The following is an 18,333-nucleotide window of genomic DNA, read 5'->3' as shown; positions in this document are numbered from 1 at the left end:
CCTTTTTTGAAACAAATTGTCCTTTGACCTTTTTTTGAACCTGAAAAAGTCTTTTTTATTTACGTATTTTCACTGGGAAAGTTATCTACAGCAACTAGCAATATTCCTTTCATCCAAATATAATTAAACATGTTATAAAACTTAAATAAACGTTCTTTTTTTTCAACTAGTATTAATTTTTGCGACGTGATTGCAATATAAAAAAGTCATTTTAACGCTTAAGTTTGGCCCCTAAGCAGTACGACAATATATTATTAAACTGACATAAAGTGTCAAATTCAACGAGTGTAACCATAATTTCTCGATGTATAATTACTTCCAGGATATTGCTTTTAAGCCTGTAAGAGCAACAGGTTCCTGTTGCTCTTTTTAAGATCCTGATGATTTCCTGATATAAATTATCAATATTATCATTGAATACCTACTATTTCATAGCCCACCATGACGCCGTTTCAGTATTTTATTGTGACAAAAAAACGTTCCTATGTACTGATTAGTATTGATATTTAAAATAGAACTTTATATTTGTTTCCTTAATACAAAAATTATCAAAGCGGTTATAATCTATTGAAATATTTTATTATAACAATGTTTTGTTTGTTATTTAATGCTACATTAACCTTTTATTGAAATATGTTCCAACTTAAGTCACATGAAACATTGGGAAAATTATTGTTATCAACATATAAGCTTACGACATTGATGATAAGAACAACCATTTCAGCTTTATTAGCAACTCAAAATGTAATCTTTCTACATTAAAGTCAAGTTACACATACTAAAACAATCATACTTTTTTTTATCAATATAAAGCTGAAAATTGTGTGAAATGAAATGCCAAAATAAACGCAGCGTTGGCACCAATTCAAAACCGTTCAGGTTTTCATTGCCAGACGCTTAATATTCACTTTAATCTGTGAAATAATGTTTATTGATGAAGTCAAAAAATGATACTTAAAATTGAATGTAACGGTCAAGGTTGAAATAACTTGATTTTCCTAGGACAGAAAAGAATTAAGTAGTCTTTATATACATGGTGTATCGAATTAGATAGACCAGATTTTATAAAACTTGACGGATAACTTAATTTATATGTAACTCGGTAATAACAAAGTTTTTAGGTTTTTAAATTTTGGGATTAATTTAAATAACATGCCGTTATGCTACCAACAATTTAGTTTTTTTTAGCCGTTTTTTTTTTCTATCATATGTATTATGATCTTCAGATTTATATGCAGGATTACATTTACATGGAAGACATTTTTTATAGATCATACCAAATAAACTTTTAGTCACCTGATTAAGCTTGACCTGCACAGCGTTGCCCACTTTTAAATATTTTCTTTTAATCAAAATATTTTAGGAAACAAAAATAAATTATTTATAAATATATAAACAGTTATTATATATCAACAAAACTCGCCTTCTTAACAGCACTTAAGGGTCGTAAAGGATCATTACTACCCGCTTTCTCGTTCAAAATATTCTAATAAAGTTGCATTGAATTTTTTACGGCTATTAAGCTATCTTGTACACTTCGCACTGAAAGAGGTTCTAAAAAGAACAATGTCCCAGTGCAAGGTCTGCTAGTAAACATTTTTGAGCTTAAAGCATCACAACACTATTTATTTAAACCAAAAAGTCGTACTAAAGTGTCAAAACGAATGACAGTGTCAGGAACATATTGATATTTTTTACGGCAGAGCTACCACCTGAATCCTCAGCGCGCAATTTAAATTCCAGTTAATCAGCACGGCAACGAATTTGTTGCCATGGTTAACAATGAATTTAAAAATCGCGCGCTCGATTACGTAACTAAAAGTTTAATTGATATCGAATATATTTTTATTATTAGCTCCGATCTAGAACCTATTTCGAACCTGTTTGTCTTATTTAACAAATATACGCATTCCTATTGCTTTATATTAAGGCTAAATTAATCTAATTAGTTTATATATAGATGCGGCGTCATCTATTAATATTAATAAAACGCTTGGTTAATTTACATTTTTAAATGGCAACCAACCAAACCAAACCAAACTAAATAATACAGGGTGTCAATTATAAATTACTTCAAATAAAATTAAAGGTTTTAAAGTTTCATTTGAAATAGACAACGATGATCTGATTTTATTTCATTTTATTAGATATCATCTTCATCATCATCATCACTCTCAGCTTATTCAACCATTTCCATACCAAACCAAATCACATATTTAGATACTCTCTTTGTAGTTGGGCCCATTGGTTGTCTATTGTTGACTATGCGGGCCCAAGTTATCCCTGTTAGTTCCTATAATATCATGGTCCCATCTCAGGTTCAGTCTTCTTGTAGGTCTCTTTCGTCCTCCTTGCCAGGTATCCTGCTCATTGTCATTTGAGGGATTTGATTCTGTGAATGACATCTATGCAGTTTCCTAATAATGTTCGTTTTAAGTGTCCAGGTTTCGCATGCATAGGGCATGACTGGTAGTACACATTGGTCGAATGTTTTCTTCTTTAGGTAAAGTGGCATTCTAGATTTGAATGTGTTGACTATGCGGGCCCAAGTTATCCCTGTTAGTTCCTATAATATCATGGTCCCATCTCAGGTTCAGTCTTCTTGTAGGTCTCTTTCGTCTTCCTTGCCAGGTATCCTGCTCATTGTCATTTGAGGGATTTGATTCTGTGAATGACATCTATGCAGTTTCCTAATAATGTTGTTCTCAAAATTTTAGCAAAAAATAATTTTTTTTGGAAATTTTCAAAGTAAAATAACTCCGTTATTTTGGACTTATTTGAAAAACGATAAAGAGAGAATATGTTTCTTTTATCGAGATCTACCACACTACCACCCCTTAAAATACTTTCACTTATTTCTGGGACACCCTGTATTAGCACTCTATTGCGTTAGAAATACCATACGATAGAAAAAAACGGCGTCAGAGTGACCTTTGAAATTACAACCAATGTATGTCGGGTCAAACTCCGTTTAATGATATTCATTGAAAATCGACATAAAAATTGTTAGAAATTAATATTTTAATTGCAGAAAGTTATTTTAATGAAATATTATGTACCAGTATTTCTTTTGAGCAGTTAGTTCGTCTTATCATAAAATGGTGTTACATTGTCCCATTAGCGACACTTCTTTAGTGTTATCAAGCCACGATTACAAAAAAGGGCATTTTAGGGATAAAATATATTTAATAAATAACAAGTATTTTGATATCTGGAAAATTAAAAATGGAACCCCAAATGACGAAAATTACTTCTTAGTAATTTCTCAATCCTTTTATGATAAATAGTTTTTTTATGTAAATTAAATCAATACCTATGCAAATATCAGCATAAATCTATTAAACATGTAAGATGAATAGTGATTATACCTATATCCTGTAGTTTCAATTGCCACGAGGTCAAAATTATTCCAATACAGATTCAAAACATGATTTATGAATAAAATTTGCTAGAATTAGCCCAAAGATTTTAAATAAATATATAAATTTCCAGTGGCCATCTCATTAACAATAGTTTTTTAATTATTTGAAATTTATGCTGTCTCATTCAAGTCATACTGTAAGAAACACGCGCTAAGGTACTTCTTGAGCACTTTTCATAGAGTATCTAATAACGGTTAAGGTACTAAAGTACTACTTAACGTACTTAAGAGTATCTAACAATCTAAGGTTTCTTTTTTACGTAATGCAGTAGCACGCTTATAATATAATCTAAACTCGTGATAAACTTATTTGATGATTTGAATGATATATTTATAGTAGTTTACACTGAAATAGATATTAAGTTTTATTTTTCATGTTCATTTTGTAGATTTGGTTCTAACTGTACTAGATAAGAGTATCCAAACCAATATTAAATAATATCAACAATAATATGCATTTAGAACTACTTTTAATAATAATTTACCTGCACCAATTATAGTTATTTTTTATATACATGATAATGCACTGGTAAATAGCCATGTTTTGGTTTTGGCTATTTTTGTATTATATGGAAAAAAATTTATATACTCACATTCTATTGACCTTAGAGATTGTAAATATGCTGAGAGAGAAGAGAAATTGTGTTTCTTTAAGTATTTTTCAACCAAACAAACTTACGGGACCGAGGAGCGAATAGGGGTGCTGGGCGGGGTAAAAGCGTACAAACTGGTACCAAACATGACACCGACAGAAGGGAAAGCAATGTTGCCAGTCCCACTGAATTTTCTTTAAATTTTTTATATCTGTAGCAAGAATCAAACTAAGTTAAATAAAATAAACATTGAAAATTATAATAATAATCTATAAAATGAAGTGTCTATTCTAATGCTGTTAAGGCAAACATAAACAGCTTGAGTTGAGAAAAAATGTAATTTTGGTAAAATAAGGGAAAACATTTTCTAACATACGAAAAAAAAATTGCATGATGCATAAAATTCCGGACAATTTACTAGCTGATTTGGCAACTATGCATCAATTAACAATGTTTGTCAAAATTCAACCTTCGGTACTGTCAGCATATCCTTCCAATGTAACCTGTCAATGATTCTTGAATAAAAACAAAGTTCTTCATAGATTTTTTGAAGAAATTTTACATTAAAAGCTTAATTGTGCTGATTGTAAAATGGTTGTGTTATGAGTATCTTTAATCAGAATATTATTTTTACCTCCTGCCCAGCACCCCTATTCGCTCCCCTGGTCCCGTAAGTTTGTTTGGTTGAAAAATACTTAAACATTAATTAAGGACAATAGAACGTGAGTAGCTGCATTATAGTTATTTTTTATACAATTTTATCGGCGACCGAAAAGATCGACGATTTCATTACTCGTGAATTAATTTCGGGAGACGGTAATGCAATTTTATCGTCGTGAATAAAACAATATCTTTTTCCATAGCGAGTTACGTTTTAAAAAATATTCAGAAATTATTATTTCAAGGAATTTATGACGAGTAGAAAAAATATTGGGCTGGGTTGGCGTTGGTTTCTATGTAATATGACAAATAAATAAAGTCTTTAGTTGTCAGTTTTGAGTCAATATTTTTTAATTCTCTTTCGTGTCGATTGCTGATTGAATTGGAGCCAGAAATGGCTCAAAACGAAATAAGTAAATTTCCAACAGATATTCAGGCTGCTGAGGCGACAAACGCCATATCCAAACTACTCCATTTAAAATCCCGGATAACTTATGAAAAGAATACAAAATTTTCAGAAATGGAAGCACTAAAAATGTGCTAGAAGAAATAAAGTTTTAACCTATCCTGGCTGTTAAAGCATCATTGAGTATTATTTAATTCACTCCCAGATCTACCCTACGGTTAAAGCACATGGTACAAAGAAAACAAGGTATGATCGATAGCAGCTCCAATTTTGTTAAAACCACCGTTTTTGCGCATACCACCTGTGGCGTCATACGCCATACAAAAAAATATACATATTGTTCAATTGCCACTAATCTTTGAATAAGCCACTAATAAAAAATGACCTAAGATAGGAAAGAATTAGGACATAACCCCAAAAGTTATGTCAAATCATCGAGCTTGACATTTAAAAAATTATTTTCACATTTTGACACAATCAAATTTCACAGGTGACACAATCTGTTTTACAATTTAAAATTGGCGCGCAGAGCTTGCCGACCAATGGTGCCGTTTATCACCTGTGACGTAGTGACCAACCTGCGCAATATCATACCTTGTATTCTTTGTATCATGCGGTTAAAGTACTATTTTATCTACTATTTTTGATAGATATAAGGCAATTTTAACAGTTGATATGGAAAAAATGTATTTTATTCTTTCCTGTATTTTTATTTTTGATTTTTTGAGAATGAGATGCTGTTGATAATAATTAGAATTTGCTTAGCAACTAAAACAATGTATCGCAAACATTAAATATGTTTGCAGATTTGCTAGTGAATTTTTTACAATGAATTTAAAAATCGCGCCCCCAATTACGTAACTAAAAGTTTAATTGATATGAAATATACATTTCTATCATATTCCCAAAACTTGTAAAAATATGAAAATTAGATCTAACAATGAAAATTTGTGTCGTGCTGTGGACCTCTGGGTGCGCAGCCGACGTCAATATTTTTATGTTCTTAACTAATAAAATTACCTAGAAATATTTCAAGGTTGTAATAACAATTGTCAAAGAATTTATATTGCTCATAACTTTTATACGTTTTTTTATTCCCTTTACAAGTTTTATGAAACTTATTAATTCAATAATTTTAAAGTAGGAGGTTAAAAATAAGTCCCTAAAAAACTATCCAATGACGTAGTGTATATTTCATATACATTCTGATTCTAGGCATGCGTTATTCAATGGATGTAAACAAAGACGAAAGCCCGGCCCTGATGACCTTCAAATGCGCCTGCGTCGACGCAATTTTTGGCGGTGCCAAAGCCGGTGTCAAAATCGACCCCAAAAAGTATTCCGGAACACGAGCTAGAGAAGATCACAAGAAGATTCAATCTTGAACTGGTTAAAAGGGTTTTATTGTAAGCATTGTGGATATCTGAAGTGATTCAAAATAAATACAAAAAATCGCTTACAAACTCGAAATTAACTGAGTTTTTTGGCTGATTTTATGCTAGCATTCTTACTTCCAAAACATTCGATCTTAACATTAGTCTTAGTCCTAATAGGTCATAAGAAATATGGGATATTTTATTTTACAGATAATGCTAATGCTACCATAATGCCAGCCCAGATTTGCGCCGCGAACCTCCGCGAAGAGAAGAAAACGAATGTGAATATATTTCACGCCTTTCGGGGTTCGCGGATGTTCGCGGCTCGTTTCCCGTTCGAAGTCGGTATTTTTGCTCGCTTCAGCATTGCGCCTAGAAACGTGAACGCTCTACACACTCACGACGTGCTGTACATAACCTCTATTTAGAAATTACATGTTTATAGTATGTGTCGCTGGTGTACTTTTAGTTTTGTATCTTGTTTTAATCTGACTACGTGGATAATAATTTGTTCACAATTTTCGGGAACAGTACCAGGCAGAACCTGTCTTATGGGACATCAGGGCATAGACAATACAAACGAAAAAAATAGAACTAGCAGTTATATTATTATTTTATCTATTCTTCCTCGAGGGCGTGAACACTACTGCGAACAATTGCGAGTGTGGATGAGAAGTTCGTAAGCCGCGTAATTCAAGGCCATTCACGGTATTTTCACGGCGCGAGTCTGAGCCTGCATAAAGCATTTTATGATTCATTCATGCTCAAATTAGGGTTTTAAGAAATTTCTAAATAATATTTTTTGATATATTGAATTTGAAGATTTATAAATGTTAATAATTACCTATTTTTTTTGGTTTCGAAATTGTTTATGTTTATTTACAAACAAGTGAATGTTATTTGTTATTATTATAAAAATTAGTCTTTCCAGTTTTTTAAATTCGAAAAATATAAAATTAGGTTCACTCAAAGTAAAAACATCTTTCACACAAATCTCTTTTCGTGTCTTAAGAATATTCTTAAGACAAGATTGCCTTGAGAGTCCATTTCACTAGTCCGAAAAAGTAGCAAAATAAGCGTTCGGCATTTAACGTTTTATGTAAAACAGGCTAGTATTTTTACACGAATGAAGAAGGAAATTAAAGATAAAAGATTATACTATATCTGTATTGTAGTACATTTTTAGACAACTTCTTTATTTTTAAGATTTTGATGGTCAAACATCAACAAAATATTCCTTATGTTTGGACTAAATTTTCCCGAAAATAAAGACATAATTTAAAATTCCGTTACAATACGGAAATAGATTGAAGTTTTGTGATTACAATGATATATAATTTATATGGTTTTGTAACAAATTGCTCGCTATTTTATGACAAATGCTGAGGATTGGGCTAAGTTTTAGGCAGATTTCTGAAATATAATATATATTTCCTTCGGCCACACACCCGCTTTACCCGACCCCTGAGAGCGACCCCAAAGTATAGCGTATTAGACTCTTAAGTTGTTAAGGTTAATTTCTTTGGGTTAATGTTAAGGTTAAGATTAGGACTCGAAGTATGAACCAACCATAACTGAATTTCAGTCCTCCAAAAGACTTGATGGCTTTGTATTATGGGGTTGATCAAAATGAAAATTTGTTATTTAACGTTTCTTTTGGTTATTAGGGCCTAGTATCGACGTACCAGCTCCTGATATGGGTACCGGCGAACGTGAAATGTCCTGGTTAGCGGACACTTACTCCAAAACCATAGGGTACCAAGATATTAACAGCCATGCGTGCGTAACGGGGAAACCGATCAACCAGGGTGGTATCCATGGGCGTATCTCCGCAACTGGAAGAGGTATAATTTTTTAAGTATTTCCTTTTACAGTCCAAGCTATTGCGCTAATAAAGGGAAGTAAATAAGATTTTCTATTTTTCCTGTTTGTTTAAACAAAAAAAACACTTACTTAAATCAATGGCTTTTTACTTCAGCATAAATTTGCCTAACAAAACACTTAACCCTTAAAGACATATAGAAATTACTCCTGCTGTTAGCGGGAAAAACCAAAAATATATACATTTACAGGGTGGTCCGAATTGTATTCCGGAAACTTCGGCAGCATATTCTGCAGATAAAAATATGTCAATATGACTCCTACTAGTAGAGGGCGCCACCTACATGTGTTTTAACTGTTGTGAAGCGTAATAACTTTTTGTCCGTACCTGTATAAAATTACCGAGCGAAAAAATACTGTGACTTTTTACGTAAAAAATATCTCTTTGTAAAAATCGCTACGAGCAACCGTTCTCAAGATATTTAGAATGGAAATAATCAATATATGTCATTATTGACGAAAAATAAATACGTTGAGTAGATAGTTATTTCACTGAAATAATAAATTTGATTTTTTTTTAATTAATCATAAATTTTTCTGCAAAAAATGATGATAAAATGGTTTCTGTTGAACTTTTGGCACAAAAATATTTGAAATTTATGATTTCAGTTTAATAACTATTTAGTCAACATGTTTAATTAATGTCAATGATGACAGGTATTAATAATTTCGATTTCAAATATTTCGAAAACCATTACTCGTAGCGATTTTTACCAAGAGACCTTTTTTACGTAAAAAACGTTGTAAATGTATATTTTTTACTCAGTAGTTTTATACAGGTACGGACGAAAAGTTATTACTCTTCAAACCGGTTAAAAAATATGTAGGTGGCGCCCTCTACTAGTAGGAGCCATATTGACATCAAAATCAAATTTCTCATGTCAAAGAACTCCCAGACACCAATTTTCATTCAAATATTGACTTTACTTCAGAAATTACTTGGAAAAAATCGAAATAAAAATGAAACTTCTACACCCTGCATCTTCGAAACTAAGCATTTTAGGACATACATTTATACGAACTTTTTTACTTATTTTTATCTGCAGAATATGGTGCCGAAGTTTCCGGAATACAGTTCGGACCACCCTGTATATATTTACTCTATCATGAGCTGTCAATATATTTCATATCAAATAAACTTTTAGTCCCGTTATTAAGCTTTGCCGACACAGCGTTGTCCACTTTTACATATTGTAATCAAAATATTTTAGGAAACAAAAATAAATTAATTATAAATATATAAACAGTTATTATTTACATCAACAAAACTCACGTTCTTAACAGCACTTAAGAGACATAAAGGGCCATTACTACCGCTTTCCCGTTCAAAATATTCTAATAAAGTTATGATGAGTTTTTTACGGCTATTTAAGCTATCTTGTACACTAATAGAACTTCTAAAAAGAACAATGTTCGACTGCAAGGTCTGATGAGAATTTTTAAGCTTAAAATATCACAACACAATTCATTTAAACCAAAAACTCAATTTTAACACAAAATTAAAGTGTCAAAACGAATGACAATGTCAGGAAATGAATAAATAAATGTGTCAACTTGACATTTTTACAGCAGAGATATCACCCGAATCCCCAGCGGTAAATTTAAATTCCAGTTAGTCAGCCCGGCGACGAATATGTTGCTATGATTGGAAACAATGAATTTAAAAATCTCGCCCTCGATTTTGTAACTAAAAGTTTAATTGGTGTCGAATATAGTTGAAGTTATATTTGTCATTTTATAAATATAGTACATAGATACATCATGTCCAAGTTAAATATATGATATTTCATGTTGAAAAATTAGGCGTATTTCACGGTATCGAGAACTTTATCAACGAAGAGTCCTACATGCAAAATGTGCGGTTTAAAGACCGGCTGGAAAGACAAAACATTTATCATCCAAGGTTTTGGTAATGTGGGCCTTCACACGATGAGATGCCTTGACAGAGCCGAGGTGCCAAATGTATAGGCGTTGTCGAATACGATGGGTCCATCTACAATCCTGAAGGCATCAGTCCCAAAGTAAAGGCTTTTTTTCGAATCCGTGGCATGTTTTAGCATGTAAACTGAGCATACTCTTTTTACTATTAGGATCTGGAAGAATGGAGAGTGAACAACGGAACAGTTGTGGGGATTCCCAGGAGCACAGAAATACGATGGAGATTTGCTGTTCCACGAAGTTGACATTCTAGTGCCCGCTGCTACCGAGAAGGTTATACATAAAGGCAACGCTGATAAAATAAAGGCTAAGGTAAGAACAGAGTAATATTTCCAAGTATTTGTTTCATAGATCTTTTGATGGAAAATTGTCTTGTCATTTCTGTTTAATACTACAGCGTTATATGATATGATTTCCATACAAATAATCGTAGTAAGACAGGCTGGTTATTAATAGGCTGTGGTCAGAGTTATATTGTTTTATAACCTCCTATGTAATCAAATGCAGAATATCGCTATTAGTAATTTTGTTTCATATACTAAGGGCTGGCAAAGGTTAGTCTTGGGTCGAGATTTCCGTATGTAAGAAGAGTACAATGCGTTTATAATGTACTGAACAAGGAGAGGACAGTAAACACGTTGCCAAACGTATGAAATAAACCGAGAAACTGTGCACATCGCTAAGAGACGTGGAAGGGGATATAGCAGATTTGTCGCAGTTGCCGGTCGACCCAATCAATACCTCTGTCAGTACTTAAAGTTCTAGGGAAAGGTGTACGTCATGCGTTCAGCTTCACGATTTAATTACGTCTCGTCATACTTAATTTGTTTATTTATTAACGTCGAATTTTCCCTATAGCTTGATTTTTTTTAAGTGCAAGCTAGAAACACTTGTATTTTTGGTAAAAATAAGTGGAATTGAGTGGGTGTTCGTTAGTGGTCGCGCCATTAGAACTCTGAATTCAAAAATCGATATCTCGAAATCTATTAGTAATAATAGATTGTAGTTTTTTTCAAGAACTTTAATATTTCTGTTGTATTTTCTTTGTAGACAGCATGTAAAATCTTTATCAATAAAAAAATTACACGATTGCTGAAAATTCCTATGCTCTAAAAGTAAATGGATGGATTGTTTACAATTTTTGAATGGAAAAAACAACCTTATCGAATTTTTCTTATGTAAACATATTGTAAAATATCCGATCTTGAAAATAAAAAAGTTTCAATATTTAAAGTGGTTTTTGAGTTATTGGCCTGTTATGTGTTAAAAAGTTGAGTTTTTAAATTATCGCGATTACTGACGTTTTCTCGTTATAAAAAAATGACACCCTAACGATATCCTTATAATTCCATTTAGATGCTCAGAAACATGTCTATTGATTTGGTCTGGTTTGGTTTGGCTTGATGGGGAAAAGCGTACCGGCAACGCCGCAACAGCACACCGTCGCATTTCTCTCACTCCGACTTAATAAGATCCCTATTATTTCCGATTTACTTCCACACGTAAATACCGACCCAAAATTAACAGTTGCCAGCTCAGTATAAGTATTTCTTTATTATATGGAACATATGCAATGAGTTTTACTTCCTGCACATTCATATACTTTTACATATTATTTGGCATTTATGATCTGATCTGTTGTTTTGGCGAGAGTCTACCCGACTGTAATTAAAATGACAACTGTTGTTGATGTCATATTTCTATTTGCTGAATAAAAAACTGTAACTATTTAAAATTGTTAAAGGTGATAAATATTTCATTTTGTGATACAGAACTTCAGAATTATATTTGTTCTAATATAATATGGCAAATATTTATTATATTCTATATATTAATGACAAATCGTCATATGTTTGATTTAAATCGCCGTAAAGTTGATAGGCAAACTAGAAAAAAAATAGCAATATTTAATTTTATTAAACAATTAACAATAACCGAAGTAAATATTTATTCAAAAGAAAATAATTTGGACTAATGTGATATACAAATAACAAATAATTATTTCACGTACTAATCAAGACCCCCGAGTGATGAAACGTAATATTTATAATAGAACTGAGATAAGTATTAGGAATACTAGAAAAATTACAACCTCTTAATACATTTACTTAATCATTAGCAGTTACAGAAAAAAGAACAAAATATTATCTGAAGTATAATAATTAATAGTGCATATATTATATACTTATGGAGATGATAGTAATAAACCAAAAAAAATACGTATAACATATCTTTTCGATTAGTAATATTTTTATAATCAGAATATTTACGCTTTTTTAACTCCCTCTGTATGAGATAAGTTGACTGTTATCTGGAGTGAGTTCAGTGCACTTATTTTTTTGGCATCTCTACAAAATATGTGTTCATTCTACTCGTGTCTGTCAATGTATTTTTCGTCATAATATTCTTGATAATGTGAATAAGTCTTGATTTATTTTTATGGATTTTTCTAAAAATATTTTGCATGAGTCTCATTATATAAAAATCAGATTTGCTTGACAGAGATAAATATGGCATCAATATTTACAGTTATATTCTTAGATTATTGTCTCTACTTTTATTACTCAATACTCTAAACTCCTGCGCTTTAACTGTTGTATAGATATATTTGATGAACAGCATTGTAGTTGGCAACGGGGAGCTAAACTAAGTATAGTCTATCCAACGACAGAATCTTTGGTAGTTATATGCTGTCCTCCATTCGCGAACTTCAAGTTCTAGTGCTTTACGCCCTGGCCTACTCGAGAACGGTTCTGAAGGAGCTGTGCGCAATAGCCTGGTGCCTTCATATGGCGCGGAACAGTTCTGAACTTTATGATTCAATTGAATGGAGTGAGAGTATCGCGTTCTTGAACAGTTTAGAGCTACACACAACTGCGTGAATGGAGAACAGCAATAGATGTGCCTGTCATTTAATTTCAAAGTAGTTTATTTTAATCTACAAAGAAATGAGTTGAGGCTACAATTGGAACGCATAGCAGGAAATTAATATATTTAAAATTTGAGTGACAAGTGATTACTTCTGAGATATTGTGGATATGATTGTGAAAAGAAAACTATAAACTGAAAATTATTATATTTCAAAAAATATGGTATGTGTTAACACAAAACAAACAAGGGTGTATTTTTAAACAAAATACCACATATATGTACCAAAAAAAATTTAAGAAATAACTATTTCTTACTTTCAACCTTCAAGAAACTTCCTGCACTTTTTATTATATTTATCAATATAACTTATGTACAAATAAAAAAAATATATTGCACAGGAATAAATATTACTATATATTACTATGTAAAAATACATATTTTATTAATAATAACACTTGAATTTTAATACCTTAAAAGTTGATTAACATTAATCTTAATTTTTTTTAATCAGTACTTTTTTTCATTTTCTTTCTTGCAGTACTAATATCTAATATTTACCTATCGTGTGATGGCGTTATTTTACAGCTTCATACATACTGCCATTACTCGCTGACGAGTATTCGACACGCATAAAAAGATGGTCACGCAAGGCGTTTTCTTTTATGAGCTGCATTTTTCTGTGACTGAAAAGCCCGATACGTGATATTATTTGCCTACCGCACTCCGGACATTCAAAAATCTCATTGCTTTGTTGCCTCTTTACTTTTTGGTTGTCGCTGTTAACTGAGTTTACAATTGTTCTCCATTGAGCTCTATTGTGAACTGCTTCTTCCCAATGATTCTGCATGTTAATCCCCTTTAAGTTTTCGTGCAAAATGTCCTTGTACCTTTTGAATTGTCCACCCGGCCTCCTCTTACCGTCTACAAGCTCACCGTAAAGCAGAGATTTTGGTATGCGGTTTTCTTGCATTCTGCATACGTAACCAGCCCATCTTAAGCGGGATTTTGTAACCATGACTTCAATACTCTCGCAGTTACTTTTTCAAGGACCGACCAATAGGTGAACTGAGATACGTTATTTTACAGCTATCCCCTACCCCTGTTCCTGTTTTTAGTACCATATGCGAGATGGTATACAAACTTTTACTGATGGTAAACTCTATTAGTGTATAAAACTCTGTCTGGGCATCAAATATTAACTATAAACTGTGCTCTGGGATTACAGTTCATTTTCCCTCGATTTTTCCCCTCCACTTAATTTCAAAAAGACACAAAACACACGCAATAACACGAACTGAAATGCAAAAACAATTTGCAAATGTTTATAATCTCCTAAAACACAGGTTATTTGACACAAATTTATAACCTATATTTTGGCAAGACTTTGACAAGAAATTGACAAGCTTCAAAAATTTTAAGTCTAGTTCATACGTTTCAGCGTCCATACATCGTTCGTCGTTCTGCTTCGCTCCAATAATATTGAAATGATCTGTCACTTTTTGGAATAAACCAGCGGCAGCGTGTACTTTAAAATTCATTTTTTATAATATTGCTAAATTTGAGATATGTTAAATGTTTATTTAGCTAATTGCCGAAGCTGCCAACGGTCCAATAACTCCAGCGGCTGATAAAATCCTCATCAAGAAGAACATCCTGGTCATTCCCGATCTTTACGTCAACGCGGGTGGTGTCACCGTCTCCTACTTCGAATGGCTGAAGAACATCAACCACGTATCATACGGAAGACTGACTTTCAAATACGAAAAAGATTCCAATTACCATCTGTTCCGTAAGTAGATTTGCTTAGTAATCTTTGTTCAGTGATCTGTGAGATTCAATGGTCTTTGTCCAATGACACGTCATATATTGTCGAATTCTCTAATACACTTGACAGCCAGATGAAAGAGTCATTACGGCATTTCGTAAATTGCTGCACATTGTTTCTGGCAATTGTCGTTTGATTTGAGGTTATAATTTTATTGAGGGTTTTCGATCAATGTCAATATTATAAGCCGATTGCGTTGTCAAACATAATTCAATTATTTTTATCACAAGAGTGCATCACCAACTTAGCTGTGCGAACAGATAGAACGATTTAGATGTTCAAACAGATACGAATCTGCTCTGCGATAGTAAATTGTATTATCATTTTTAATGTTTACAGTGTTGATGTAATTGTTTTTTTTTAATATTTTTTTTGTAATTGTGTAAATTAAATGAAACCTACAGAGAAGTCACCACTCAGTAGTCACAGCAATCACAGTCACATGCACAAATATTTACTTACAGAAAAGTGCATTAAAGCAGTTTTACATTATTAAAGTTCTTGTAAGTACATCTAAAATATATTTTTTGAGCATCTTAAACGTGAACGGAGCGTACTAAAATTTTCTAGATGATATGAACTGATCTCAGGTACACCCCAAACACGCATATTTGACAAATGAGGATGACGTAACGTTGAGTGATCGCTGAATAGTCTTTACATGCAGAATATATTTCTTTTTGAATTTATTACTCTACTTCCTTTCAAAAGTTCCATAAAGACATTTGTAATTTATAAAACATTTTTTTGTTTCTCTTGTCTAGAGTCGGTTGAGGAATCTCTTCAACGGAAATTCGGCGAGAAGATCTCCGTAACTCCGTCGCAGGCTTTCCAGAAGAGGATAGCTGGTGCTTCAGAAAAAGATATTGTCCATTCTGGACTCAACTTCACTATGGAAAGATCCGCTAAGGTGAGTAGAAAATACATTGACCGGGAAATATGTCGTTATTTTTTTTGCTAAACCGTCTGTTACACTTCGATCCAATAGAGTTTGGGATGCCGTTTCAGAACTGACATAAGAGAATCTTGCCTGTTGCCCTTGGGTAACTGTCAATTTGAAAATCACTTAAGAAAATTTAGCCTGTGTAAATACACAGGCTAAATTTTCTTAAGTGATTTTTATTCTAAATATTACAGCAGAAACTATCACCGAAGTCAGTAAATACAAAATTTCCATATGATGCGGACTTTATATATGTGTACTTATACTTACTGTTATATACCGGGTGTATCTCAAAAGTGGCTCACCCCTATAACTTTTTATTTTTTCAGATAAAACAACGAGGTTTGGTATGTTAGTATATGACATAAATTGGGATTGATTGACGTATTCAATTGTTTTCAGTCACTTCCGGTTTTACCGGAAATAACTACAACTTTTGATTTTTAAATGGCACCCTCGGTATTTTTTTACTTTTTATATTTTTATTCGATAGAAAATGAAATTCTGAATCGAATGACATATCATATGTCAATTTTTGACAGAGTCACTCAAATACAAATTCTATTTTAAATTTCAATCTAGAGTGCCATGGCTGTGTTACACTAATTTTTAATCAAGGAGCCTTGGAACAATAGATTTGATCGTCTAATGTTTTTAGTGTCTTGTCCTGGCCGGTTAAAAGATGCCCAAATCGTATTTTTAATCATATTTCAATTTTTTCAAATGGAACGAGGGTGGCTCATTAGCATATTTGGAAAAAGCATTTTTTTACGAATAATTTGATACCACACACTTGGTATTTTGGGTCAAATTGTCGTTATGAACCGCATGTTACAATTTTAAATAAACCATATGCCAAAATGTCAAAAGTTGACATATAATATGTCATTCGATTCAGAGTGTCATTTTCTATCGAGTAAAGTAAAAAAATACCGAGGGCGCCATTTAAAAATCAAAAGTTGTAGTCATTTCCGGTGAAACCGGAAGTCACCAAAAACAGTTGAATACGTCAATCAATCCCAATTTATGTCATATACTAACATACCAAATATCGTTGTTTTATCTGAAAAAATAAAAAAGTTATAAGGGTGAGCCACTTTTGAGACGCACCCGGTATTATCATGCGGGGTGTGTAAATGCATAATAACGAAAAAATGACGTTTTTGGCGTTTCTCTTTGTATTTATCAGCTTCTAAAGTGTTAACTAAAGTTACATTATTCTCGTGACCGAAAGCCGATAGTTAAATAGTATTTTTAGACATAATATAGTCTGAGCAGGGACGATTATGACAGAAGACATAAAATTTAGCAGATTAGATAGAATTGAAATGAAATGATAAAGACGATGAAAGAAAAAGATGAGGAAAATGATTAGATAGAATGAATTAAAATTATAAAGAATTGACACTCTCATATATTCTCCAGTTAGGGAGACTATACTTATTTGTCATATACCGGGTGCGTCCTCCTAAGTGGTTCACCCCTAAAACTTTTTTATTTTTTCAGATAAAAAAAAAACGAGATTTGGTATATTAGTATATGACATAAATTAGGATTGATTAACGTATTCAATTATATTGGTTATTGTTGGTCTCTTTCTGTTTCACCGGAAATTACTACAACTTTTGATTTTTAAATGGCACCCTCGGTATATTTCTACTTTATTCGATATAAAATGACACTCTGAATAGAATGGCATATCATATGTCAACTTTTGACATTTTTGCATATGGTTTATTTAATTGTAACATGCAGTTCATAACGACAGTTTGACTCGAAATAGCAAGGTAATTTGGTACCACACATTATTCATAAAAAAATGCTTTTTCCAAATACGCTAATGATACACCCTTGTTTCATTTGATAAAAATTGAGATATGATTAAAAATACGATTTGGGCATCTTTTAACCGGCCAGGAAAAGACACGAAAAATATTAGACGATCAAATCTATTTTTCCAAGGCAGCCATGATACTAGATTGAAATTTAAAATACGATTTTTTTAGCGAAAACGTCAAAAGTTGACATATGTTATGTCATTCTATTCAGAGTGTCGCTTTCTATCGAATAAAGCAGAAATATACCGAGAGTGCCATTTAAAAATTAAAAGTTGTAGTCATTTCCGGTGAAACAGGAAGTAACCAAAAAACAATTGAATACGTCAATCAATCCTAATTTATGTCATAAGTAACATACTAAATCTCGTTTTTTTTTCTGAAAAAATAAAAGAGTTATATGGGTGAGCTACTTTAGAGATGCACCCGGTATAGAGAATTCAGACAGCTATTATTATTTTGTGAAAATTGAGCGAAATATTTAATATCGAAACGTCAAATCGAAAAAAAAAACATTTTTTTAAATATCGATTTAATTTAATGTATACCTTTATACCACATACATATGTATATCAAAAATGTTT

At 32.2% G+C, this 18,333-nt stretch overlaps 1 pseudogene; it reads left to right on the top strand.

The window, feature by feature from the left end:
• Positions 1–6,297: 6,297 nt before the first annotated feature.
• On the top strand, positions 6,298–15,932 carry LOC115874308 (annotated as a pseudogene).
• The last annotated feature ends 2,401 nt before the right edge of the window (positions 15,933–18,333 follow it).

This window comes from Sitophilus oryzae, unplaced genomic scaffold, assembly GCF_002938485.1.
Source record: "Sitophilus oryzae breed Bouriz unplaced genomic scaffold, Soryzae_2.0 scaffold_1274_pilon_pilon, whole genome shotgun sequence".
Classification (NCBI taxonomy): Eukaryota; Metazoa; Arthropoda; class Insecta; order Coleoptera; family Curculionidae; genus Sitophilus; species Sitophilus oryzae.
Note: the sequence above shows the minus strand (reverse complement) of the source record. Positions and strands in the feature narration are given on the sequence as shown.